Below are 12,888 nucleotides of genomic sequence, written 5' to 3' on the forward strand. Positions count from 1 at the left end.
GTTACCTGATGTAGAGGCGATAAAGGACGCTGATGAATTTGTGACAGCCGGCGTATTATGTCATATTTGGCATACTCTTCAGCCAGTGACATCACTTCCTGCACTGTGGAATCTGCTTCCCCTACCAGTCTGACTAGTAGCAGGAAGCCGAGCCATACAACACATCTCATATAGCAACTTTCACTGCTATACAATAGGCCCCAATAGTCTATCAGTACATCAGAAGTCGGGCCGTAGTCACAGATAACTATAGAACAGCTTGTGGATTGGGGTTGCTAATCTGTTCTGCAGTTATTGACGGCCTTTCTTTTTCTTTACTGTGTTATACCTTTGAGTATTTAATACATACAAAAGTCACTTCATTGCCCAGACAGCGCCTTATGGCGGCAGGCATTGACACCCTCTCCCCTAACACATGAACATACTTGCATTGTTTGGTGGGGTTAGAGATTTGACGTGCCCAATCTCCTGCCATCAGTGACAGATGTGGAGGGATGGTCCCCTTTATATGTATGGGTAGATTACAGCTTGTCTGACAGAATATAAGTCTGTTTACGTCATGTTTCTTCATCCTGTTCAAATGTCCTGTGTGTTTTTTTTTCTTCTAACCATTAAAACAGGATGCAACAGAGCACAAATAGTCCATTTTTTTCTCTCCGGTTATGTACAGGATCCGGATAGGTCATTGGCATCTGGAGGCAGCAGGATAGGCATCCTATTGCATCTTATGTAAGAGTTACCGTTCTTTAACGTTGTAAGAGAAAGCAGGATGTTTCAGCAGGGTGAGAGGACGTGCTAACAAGCCGTATCCTCAAAACTAAAAACAGGACGCTCACCAGGATGTGATGTGAACAGACCCTTGGAGAGTGCCCTGTGGGTAACTCTGGAGCCTTACTGTCTCTGCCCCTTAGTAGTGCTCCTCTCAGCTGTCAGCAGTCACATTGCTTTAGTAAATAGGTACACACATATGTCATGTTTATCAATGGTTTGGGCTCTGCGCACCAGTTACATAAGTTACAAAAGTGTGACTTTTTTTTTTTTTTTGGTGGGGCAATGAAGATGTTCTGTGGATGATGGGTCATATATCCGCTGAGAGAAACTGCCTGTGGCTGTGAGAACGGAAGTTGTTCTTTGTATACTCTGGGCTGGACATGGGGAAGCTGCTCCTCCCTCATAACATTGCTAGGGTTTGGCTGTGGGTGGCTGTCAGAGAGCAGCCTTTACCTAATTTATGTCTGGGGGGTTTCATAGCTGTCCTGCCGGAAAGGCAGACATAGATACCTTCATGTGGGAGGAAATGGAAGATCAGGGACTGGAAGGTGAACTTTTCAATCTTTGCTTGTAGTTCTCTCTTGTTAATGTTTCTTAAATTTGTGACCCATAGCGTCCTCCTCTTTTCTACTGTGTTGGCTTTAGAAATTTTAAGTTTGTCAAGTGAGAGGAAACTATGGCAACAGTTCCTGTAAGAACCATATTAGCTGAAGGAGTAGAAAGTCAGAGTTATGGAAGTGATGCAGTAGTCTAATCTTCCTCTAAGCAGCGAGGCGAGGATGGGCTGTAACTTATGTTACATGTTGTGAGAGACTCTTCACACCATTCGTGAATGTGAAGGATGAGGATTAGGAGCAGGTTAAGAATGATTCTTTAGACTGTATTAGAATGTTTAAAGGTCAAACACCTCCCGTACGTTGTGAAGCAGGCATGGTACTACTCATGTAGTTTTATAGGGCTCACATTAAACACCCCAAAACTTGTTACCTGCAGTGTGATTCAGAATTATGAAGCCAGATCTGATCATGTAGGTTTATGTTGTTTTATTGTAACTTTCATGGGGTATTGCTATATTTGACTGACCTTTTTTGATGTTTAGTGGCATGACTTTTGGGTGTTCAGCAGAAGATGAAGCTATCGCCCAACTATGGGGACACCCTCACAACACATAATGGAGTGACACTGACATAAGCTACATTTAATATACATATGTAGTCCATGATATATAGCTACATCTCGCAGCTGCAGTAACCCCCTCAGGTAATAATGAACTGCAACATGGAGTGACGCTGTGTGACTGTAGCATGCATTCTTATTCTGCTCAATCTAGATCATATATATAAATAAACGCATAAATGTATGTAAATCACAAATTTACCGTTTGTATATTGTGCATTATTTGTACTTAGTTTTTATACGTTTACAAAGATTACATTTATACTTGCATTCATATCTGCATGGACTGCAGATATTGAGTTCAATCACAGACTTGTATAGGATCAGCATTCTTTGTTCAATTTATATCCCCTTCCCCACCCCTAAAACACAGTCTCATGTAATACAGTGGAGTATTGTACAGTTTCAGCAGAAATGCAGATATTATTTTTCTGGAGGATACAGTAAAGAATGTTTCTCCCAAAAAGTATCCCCGGCTGCTTGCAGAATAAAGATGTCCTTGGCTCTGTGCCTTCATAACTTATTTACTGACCATAACGCGTCTGTAGAAGACAGTCTTGTGTTACAATGAAACAGCATAGTTTGGAGGAGGGCTCCATGCAGAGTTAAAAGCCTGCTTCCCCTGATGACTGCCCAGCCCTGAAACTTGAGTTGGGACTGATAAATGAGTTCCCATGATCCTCATTCTGGGCAGAGGGAAAGGAAGTGTTCTCATTTGTTTAGCCTAATATGCATCTCTGGGAGAAATAAAAACATTGACATAGATTTTATTTTATATTTTTTATGGGAATATTTTGTTCTGCAGCTACTGTGTAACCATATTAGGTATCATTTAAAGTGAACATCGATGTACAGGAAGTGGCATAGTCAACCACATTATTCTTTATTATATTAAAGGATTATCACCACATTTGACATTTATGGCATAGCTAAAAGATATGTCATTAATGTCTGATGAATGTGGGTCCAACTGCTTGAGACTGGTTGGTGCCAAACTCCTGAGTTACTAAAAACATCCATGTACGGTGGGTCCTGTCTCTTAGAGCTTTACAGTAAATGTCTACTTTATGAACAGATTCTAAGTTATTCAATATTTTCTGTTATGTTAAGTGGATCCCCTGCTTAGGACCACCTATGTAAGCTGCCAGGAGCTGCTCCCATCCAGGATGTCCAAAGCACGTTGGCCTTCTAGACATGATGGGAATTGTAGTTTCACAATAGCTGTAGGGCTGAAGGTTTCCTTTCCCCAATATTTCCCTGCTTTGGTCGGAAAAGTATATCATGACCTGCTTTGGTCATTAAAAAATATACCTGCTTTTCCTGGTAACAGTGATGTTATTTAATGATAACATTGAACTGTTGGAGGTCCTAGGAGTGCGGCCTGTGATGCTCAGTGCTTCATTGCTGCTGCTGTCTGTAGAGAGTTATCTTTCTGAAACGTATGGCTCATATATCAATGTGAGGAGACCCCTCTGCTTAAAGGTTAGGATAAGAAAAAATAGGTGCAGCCAGGAACCCCGGACATGATGGGAGACCCATCTGCGATATTTGTGCAGAGTCCCTGGGAGCCTAATCAGCATGCATGCTGATGGGGTCCCTATAAAGTATTTCAAGTTACTATATCCAAAAGACCCCCCCCCCCCTTCCTTTCCTCCCTGAGTGCTCCAATGTTCACTCATGCTTCTGGAATTTCCTCTTCCGACTTACACGCATTACTCTATAATTTTCCTTTTTTTCTTACATATCCTATATGGAAGGCATGTATCCCTTCTCTATAATGAGTGCTGCATTCAAACTTGAAGCAAAAAGAAAAAAGAAAAAAAGTTTCTGTCTTGCCTCCTTCCGTTCTTCATCACTTTCAGAACAGATGCAGCCTTCAGCAATGTGGTCGATCAGCCCACAAGCATGCTATTTTAACTTGTTCCTTGCCAGTTTTAGGTTTTAGCGATGTTTGTAAAACTTTTTGGCCCAGATTTGTCAGTCTCTGTGAAAAACTCATTTAATGCTTGTTTTTCACAAGCATAATACTGGGAGACTTGTGTCTGTATTATGGCTACAAGTTCCAGCCTGATTGTGGATCTGATGACCTGAACTGATGGCATCATAGGAATTTATGATAGGATCTATAATGCTGTCAGTTCTGATGGTTAGACCTGCGGTCAGGGTGGGATCTAAGGACAAAATACTAGTTCTTTGCTATAAAAAATAAAAGTATGCATTGCCATATTCTGAGAGATATTATATACTTATTTATTTTTTCACTGCCCTGATTGTCCAATTGCTTGTGTTTTGCAGGATGCGTTGACATCAGTAATACTATTTTTGAGCATATGTGACTCTTTGAGCACTTTTTATTTAGTTTTTTTTTACGGAGGCAGAATTAAGAAAAAGCCCTTTTATTTATGGTTAAATAACGAGGTGGTTTTATATCATGGGTCATTATGAATGTGGCTGTAATAGAGAAGACAAAAAAAAAGGTGCAGCGTTTTGGCCTTATAGCATTGTGAACGTGCCTGCTTGAGGTAGGCTACTGCTACTACTTGACTGTGCCATCTGTTGATTGCACTCATAATACACTACAGTACAAATCTGTACTGCAGTGGATTATACCTGTCAGTGTTACACTGATACCCATGGCAGAACAGACTATACCTAAGTGCCTTTTTACACACCAATGAGGATTACAATCCCTTGTTTTTAGTGGTTTTCTGTAGTATAACCAATTTTTATAAGACAGACACTGTTAAATTCAGGCTTAAATAGGAATTTTGGGGAAAATCAATAAATTAGCTATGGAAAGGGTTAACCAAGGTTAAAACTTTCCTAATATACTTACATGTCTTTAGTTGGCTGCCCAGGGAGATCACCAGTCCGGGCACGTGATCCTCAACCACCAATCTTTTTACTTACTGTGAAGTCCTGGATCCTCTCTCCTTTCATTCCGGTGACGTCACCATACCTGTACTGCACCTGCCCTTGGCTCTTCTATTTCTCATTGGCGTCAGAGCTCTGAACCCTGATTGGCTGGCTAATGTGTACCAGCCAATCAGGGTTCAGTACTCTGCTGCCAATGAGAAAGAGAGCCGGGAAAAGGTGCAGTAAGGGTCAGGACTTACAGAAAGAAGATTGCAGCCGATGGGCTGTCGATCTCCTCGAACAAGGCCTTGTAAGGCCTTGTTCACATGATCTGTGCCGTGATCCAGAGGAGGATTGCGCCACGGATCGCCTAGCTGGAGCAACCCAGCACGCATCCCCAACCCACCCCAGGCAGCAGAGATGACAGGAGCACGTGATGTACGCTACTGTCATCGCATCTACTATTTACCTCCCGCATGCTGAGCAGCTACACGCACTTACTAGGCGTGGCCTGGACAACACTGCCCGGGAGAAGAAGGCAGCGTACTCCAGGCCACTTCTGGTGAGCATGGGGGAATAGGTGAGTAGTAGATGCAATGACAGGAGTGTACATCATGCGCTCCTGTCATCTCTGCTGCCGGGCGGCAGGAGGGTGATCTGCACTAGGACATGTCCTATTTTTTCAGTGTGCGGTCGCGGCACGGATCGTGTAATTAGCTGAGCAAACCTCTAGCATGCTGAAGTTCATCCGAACCCGAGCGTTCGGCATTTGATTAGAGGGGGCTGCTGAAGTTGGATAAAGCCCTAAGGCTATGTGGAAAACATGGATATAGTCATTGGCTGTATCCATGCAGCTTAAGTATGTTGCCCCTCCCCCCCCAGGACAGAGTTTTATTGGCGGACACCCCCCGCTATCCCTGTCACCCTGGTCCCTGACACCCGTCTCCAGCTGCAGCATTTAGAACAGTGGGAAACAGTCGTCAGGGACAAAAGTGACAGGAAGAGAGAAGCGGCTGCAGGGGCATATCTGGCTACAAGGGGGGGGGGGGCTGGCTGCAGGGGCCTATCTGGCTATGCGTTGTATACACTGTTACACTTTGTAAGTAACATCTTGTAATTTGATTCTATGCTAATTTCATTACCACAAGGCATTACATGAACATGTTCTTGCCAGTTGCTTAATCTGGAAGAACCAAATACAGAACATTTTATGCTACCAGATTTATAAAGTACTTTAGCATCATTCAAGACCTTAAATGGTTAGGCTGCTAGGACCCCCACTGATCCCAAGAAAATGAAAGCCATTAATGGAGCGCTCGCTTCACCTGCATGGTCCTCCCCGCCTGTTTTAAGGTATTATATGAGCCCATTCAATATTGGTTATGTGTCACGTGACCTAGACGTACTTCCAGTGCAAACCATCAAGGTTGCAGACTCCTAGCAGGAAGAGGAGCATGTGGGAACACTGTTGTCTCTTTGCTTGTTCTACTGATCAAGCACATCAGCGATTAGGCTATAAAGCTTTTTAATTTTTTAAATTCTAGTCAGTGAAGTCAGTGCAGTAGGTTATCATTTCTTATTCCATAAGAAAATAAAGCGACTCTGTACCCACAATCTGACCCCCCCCCCCCCCCCCAAACCACTTGTACCTTCGGATAGCTGCTTTTAATCAAAGATCTATCCTGTGGTCCGTTCGGCAGGTGATTAAGTTATAGTCCTAAAAAACAACTTTTTAAAATTGCAGTCCTGTGTCAAATTGGAGTGGCCTAGAGACACTTAAAGCGACTCTGTACTGGCATGTAGCCGCCTCCAAACTGCTGGTACCCTGTTACAAAGGTCCTCACGCCATGTCCGGTTCGGGGGTCAGCCTTTCTCCTGGTGCTGGTATTTTAAAGGAAAACTACTTTTATTGCTGCGGAGAGTATGGCGTGGCCTAACGCATCTGTGCCCTAGGACCGTTGTGCAGCAGCAATAAAAGTAGTTTTTCTTCAAAATATCAGCATTATATATATATATATATAATATATTCTTGTTATAAATATGTATATTATAGCTGTGTAAAAACCAACCAGACCACTGCTTTCAGAACAGACTGGTGGTCTGTAACCTAGACAATGAGCTGTAAACTATGATGGGAGGGAAAGAGCAGCATACCAGGAGGAGACACATTTGATAAATGAATGTATTTGCACAAATATTTAAAGGAGAAGTCCAGAGAAAATTTTTCTTAAAGTATTGTATTGCCCCCCAAAAGTCACCAATATACACTGATTACGGGAGATGCTTCTAAAGTGCTTTTTTCCCTGCACTTACTACTGCATCAAGGCTTCACTTCCTGGATAAAATGGTGATGTCACGACCCAACTCCCAGAGCTGTGTGGGCTGTGGCTGCTGGAGAGGATGATGGCAGAGAGATGCTCAGTGTCCCTCCAGTGCTCTGTGTCCCTCTGCCATCATCCTCTCCAGCAGCCACAGCCCACACAGCTCTGGGAGTCGGGTCGTGACATCACCATGTTATCCAGGAAGTGAAGCCTTGATGTAGTAGTAAGTGCAGGGAAGAAAGCACTTTATGAGCATTTCCCGTAATAAGTGTATATTGGTGATTTGTATAACTTTTGGGGGGGCAATACAATTCTTTAAGAAAAATTTTCACCGGACTTCTCCTTTAACTTGACAAGTCCTACAAGTATAACTGTTAGTTGAGCTGTGAATACCCCTTAAGGGTGCGTTCACACGTAACGGATCCGCAGCAGATTTCTCTCTGCGGATCCCTGCCCTGTACACTCTATGGGCAGACAAACTCGCAGCGGGATGGACATCCTGCTGTATGTCAGCAGCCCACCTTGTTAAACTCCCCCCCCCCCCCCAGGAGCGCATACATCACCATCTCCACGCTCTTGCTTGCGTCGGGGCTCCCGGCGTCTTCACGTCCCGCTCAGCCAATCAGTGCGCTGCGGCGGGGCAGTGCACTGATTGGCTGAGAAGGACGTCCTGCCGAGAACCCCTGAAGCAAGCCGGAGCAGGAAGGGGGTGATGTATGCTCCGGCCGCCAGGGGGTTTACTTACATACACACAATGAGATGTCAATCCTGCTGCGAGTATGTATTCTCATAGGGATGCAATGACACAGTGATGCAATGGATCCGCAGTGAATTTAGGGGCAGATCTGGTGTGTGTGAAGGTACCCTTAAGATATTTTGTCCTTCTATGAATATAACTGCTCTGCATATAGAAGATATTTCATGTGTTTCTTACATGATTTATAACACACATGAAGTGCACACATTTTATTTATCTGCTTGCTGGTTTTAGTTCTATCTGGATCCTGAGCTTAGATTCTAGCCTTGCAGTGGATTGTAGAAAGTATTAGCGATTATTCCAACTCATCAACTCCAATTAGCACTTGATACCATTGGACTGTCATTGGTGTGACACGTGACAGGGAAGATTACTGTAGACTAAGGCTTGCAGGCTGACTTGGATAATACTGGAGGAAAGAAATGTATTTTTACTTTCAGTCCTAGATTTCTATGCTCTGCTTCTTTACAGATTTTGGTTTAAAACAACGTGGCTGCTGTTCTTATAAGTAATACCATAGGGTTCAGAGGACAAAATCCTAGGATGAGTTTGATACAAGGAAAGTACAGCATTTTACAAAAGGACCCAGTGGCAAGAACAATAATAAAAAGGGGCGCGGGCACCAGTACTACACCCCCCCCCTTATCGCATGTTTCCACTTCAGCTCCACCACAGTGACCTCACTGAGCAGTCTAGGGTCGTAGAGCGTCAGTATTGTATTTTTTTTTTAAACCCTTATTTAACCCCTTGTCCTATTTACAAAGGGGCTGGAAACCCACTTTACCAGAAGAAATAGGCATGTTGAATTACATTCTTGGTCTTTTTGTTTAAATGGGGATATATGTATGTATGCCACCTCTCAGCTTAATAAACCCCATCACTCATATGAAATAAGCTATTACTTCATTAAGTGCTATCAAAAAGCTCATACATATAGGTTGCCATGTTAGAATATTTATAGATATAGGTTTTTGTCTTTTTTAAGGACTCCATGAGATGAAACATTGTAGCCTACTATTTTACTACATTAGTCTGGATACTGTTGACAGTACAGACTAAGGCCTTATGCACACATTCAGTATTTTTTTCTGGTCCTGAAACAACCCCTGAGAAATTACGGATTGGACATCCGTATTCCATCCGTATTTCCGTAATTCCATTTTTTTTACTACTCATTGCTTTTAAATGCACTTCATCCGTATTTTTTTGCAGAAATTCGGATGCCAACATGTTACAATCCGTAACCAATTGATTTCAATGAGAGGATCCGCAAAAAAAAAATGGGTCCGCACCGGGTCCACACTAGGACATGTCCTTTTTTTTTTTCAGGATAGATTTTCATCCATTTTTGCTACTGATAGCGTGAATAGCCCAATAGACATCAATGTGCACTAACTCTGATCCGTAAATACGGATCCGTAAATTATGGGACGTGTGCATAAAGCCTAATATATACACAGTGCCTTGAGAAAGTATTTGGCCTTCTTGAACTTTTTAACCTTTTGTCACGTTTCAGGCTTCAAACATAAAAATTTAAAATGTTAAATTTTTTAGTGAAGAATTAACAAGTGGGACACAGTTGTGAAGTGGAAACAAGTTTATTCGATCTCTTAAACTTTAACAATAAAAAAAAAGTGATAAGTGGGGCGTGCAATATTATTTGGCCCATTTACTTTCAGTGCAACAAACTCCAGAAGTTTAGTGAGGATCTCTGAATGATCCAATGTTTTCCAAAATGACTGATGATGATAAAAAGAATCCACCTGTGTTTAATCAAGTCTCCGTATAAATGAACCTGCTCTGTGATAGTCTCAGGGTTTTGTTTAGGGGTAGCTTCATACGTACTGGATCCACAGCGGATTTCATGCTGCGAGTTTGCAGCAAAATCCGCTGAGGATCCGGGTAGTGTAAAGGTCTATGGGGTTACATATCCGCAGCGGAATTTTCATTCTCTGCAGATATGTAACCCAGCCCCTTTAACCACACGCAGCACTTGTCCCTGCACATACATTACCTACTCGGCGCCACGGCTGTGTTTGAGGCTCCCGGCTCCCATCGGTCCCCATCAGCCAATCAGTGCTGCCATGAACTGATTGGCTGATGGGGAGCGAGGGGAGCCGGGAGCCTCACACACAGCCTCGTTGCTGAGCAGGTAATGTATGCTGTGGGGGTTAAAGGGGCAGGGTCACATACTGGCAGCGGAATGAAAAGCTGCGGGTATGTGACCCAGTCAACGTCACACTACCAGAATCCGCAGCGGATTTCGCTGCCAACTCGCAGCGTGAAATCTGCTGCGGATACGGTACGTGTGAAGCTACCCTAAGGGTAAATTCACACACAAAATCCTCTGCGGATCCTATGCCGATTACTTTCAATGAGGATACATACTCACAGTGGGATTTACATCCTGCTGCTAGTATGTACGTGACAGCGCCATTAACCTCCCGCCGGCCGGAGCATACTTTACCTTCTCCACACTCCGGCTTATTTCAGGGGTTCTCGGCTTGACGTCCCGCTCAGCCGCTGATTGGCTGAACAGGATGTGAAGATGTCGGGAAGCCGGAGCGTGGAGAAGGTTAAGTTTGCTCCGGCAGGCAGGGGCTTAATGGCACTGTCACATACATACTAGCAGCAGGATGTAAATCCCGCTGCGAATATGTATCCTCATTGAAAGTAATCGGCATAGATTCGCTGCAAATTTGCAGTGTAAAATGAGCTGCGAATCTATCTGTGTGAATTTACCCGAGAGCATCATGAAGACCAAGGAACACACCAGGCAGGTCTGAGATGATGTTGTGGAGAAGAATAAACCAGATTTGAATACAGAAAGACTTCCTAAGCTTTTAACATCTCAAGGAGCACTGTGCAAGTGATCACATTGAAATGGAAGGAGTATCAGACCACTGCAAATCTTCCAGACCCGGCCATGCCTCTAAACTTTCATCCCGACCAAGGAGAAGACTGATCAAAGATGCAGCCAAGAGACACATGACCACTCTGAATGAACTGCAGAGATCTCCAGCTGAGGTGGGAGAGTCTGTCCATAGGACAACAATCAGTCGTACACTGCAAAACCTGCCCGTTATGGAGGAGTGGCAATGAGAAAGCCATTTCTCAAAGATATCCATAAAAAGTCTTGTTTAAAGTTTGCCACAAGCCACCTGGGAGACACTAAACATGTGGCTGGTCAGATGAAACCAAAATTCAATTTTGGCCACAATGCAAAACGATATGTTTGGTGTAAAAGCAACACAGCTCATCCCCCTGAACACACCATCCCCACTGTCGGACATGATGGTGGCACTATCATAGTTTGGACCTGCTTTTCTTCAGCAGGGACAGGGAAGATGGTTAAAATTGATGGGAAGATGGACGAAGCCAAATACAGGACCCTTCTGGAAGAAAACCTGTTTGAGTCTGCAAAAGACCTGAGACTGGGACGGAGCTTTATCCTCCAACAAGACAATGATCCAAAACATAAAGCAAAATTTACAATGGAATTGTTCACAGATAAACGTATCCAGGTGTTAGAACGGCCAAGTGAAAGTCCAGACCCAAATACAATTGAGAATCTGTGGAAAGAGATGAAAACTGTTGTTCACAAATGCTGTCCATCCAACCCCACTGAGCTCCAGCTGTTTTGAAAGAAAGAATGGGCAAGAATTTCAGTCTCTCTGTGCAAAACTGATAGAGACATACTCCGAGCGATTTGCAGCTGTTATCGCAGCACAAGGTGGTGCTACAAAGTATTACTGTAAGAATAATTTTGCACGCTCAATTTTTCAGTTTTTTATTTGTTAAATTAAAAGATCTAATAATTTTGGTTCCACTTCATGGTTGTGTTGATTCTTCACAAAAAATAAAGATTTTATATCTTTTTGTTTGAAGCCAGAAATGTGGCAAAAGGTTGAAAGGCTCAAAGTGGCCATATTCATTTTTTTTTACAATTCAATATGTTCATTGAAATAATAAAATTTTTGCATTAAATATAAAATACACACAGTAAGATAGTTTCCGTAATCTATAGAAGTATTAGCGAATTTCCAAATGGACATGCCCATTCAGCTTGTACGTTGAGGAAAAAAAAATCATTGTGCTAACCTTGTCACCGAAGGTTAGTATTTGCCTTAAGCAGAAATCTTTACACTGACACCATTGCAGGCATTTGTGTCATTGTCCTGACTTTTTTTTTTTTTTTTTTTTGCTAAACATAGTTAACACACTGTATGTAAAAGACTATTTTCTCATGATCTATACTATATTACACACTTAGATTTTATACGAAGATGCCAGGGGTTGGGAAACCTGGAAAAAAGTGCTAATATGAGACACCTGGAGACCTTTTGGGAAATGCTTGTATATAGCTACAATTATCTTTCTGTGATGTACTCTAGTTTATCTCTTCAGAGTTTTTTTTGTTACTTTAAACATTATAAAGCTTTTTTGTCTTGAGGGCATAAATATGTCTGATGTGGGATGGCCATAAGGGTACAACAATCTGTCGGTATACAAGGATAGTCAACAACTGCTTAAAGAGGTTCTCTGGCCAAAATAGACTGATAAGCTATTTACTGTTGGGATGCCGACAGTGCCAATCGGCTGTTTGAGGCCTGCACTATACAGTGAATGGAGTTTGTGTCCATTGATTGTGTAGCAGTGGCAACCTGTAACTGGAGCTCCAGTCCTGTTAAAATGAGTAGGAGCTGAGCTGCAGTTAGGGCCCTATTCCACCGGACGATTATCGTTCAGATTATCATTAAATCGTTCGAATCTAAACGATAATCGTTCGGTTGAAATGCAGTTAACGATTAACGATCGAACGAGAAATCGTTTATCGCTTTATAAGACCTGGACCTATTTTTATCGTTGCTCGTTCGCAAAACATTTGCAAATTGTTTGCATTGAATAAGACATCGTTCTGTCGTTCGCAATAGATATGAACACAATAGCGAATAAATATCGGAGAAAAAAACGATCGCAATTACGATCATAAGTAACGATTATCGT

The sequence above is a fragment of the Dendropsophus ebraccatus genome, chromosome 2 (genome assembly GCF_027789765.1).
Source record: "Dendropsophus ebraccatus isolate aDenEbr1 chromosome 2, aDenEbr1.pat, whole genome shotgun sequence".
Taxonomy (NCBI): Eukaryota; Metazoa; Chordata; class Amphibia; order Anura; family Hylidae; genus Dendropsophus; species Dendropsophus ebraccatus.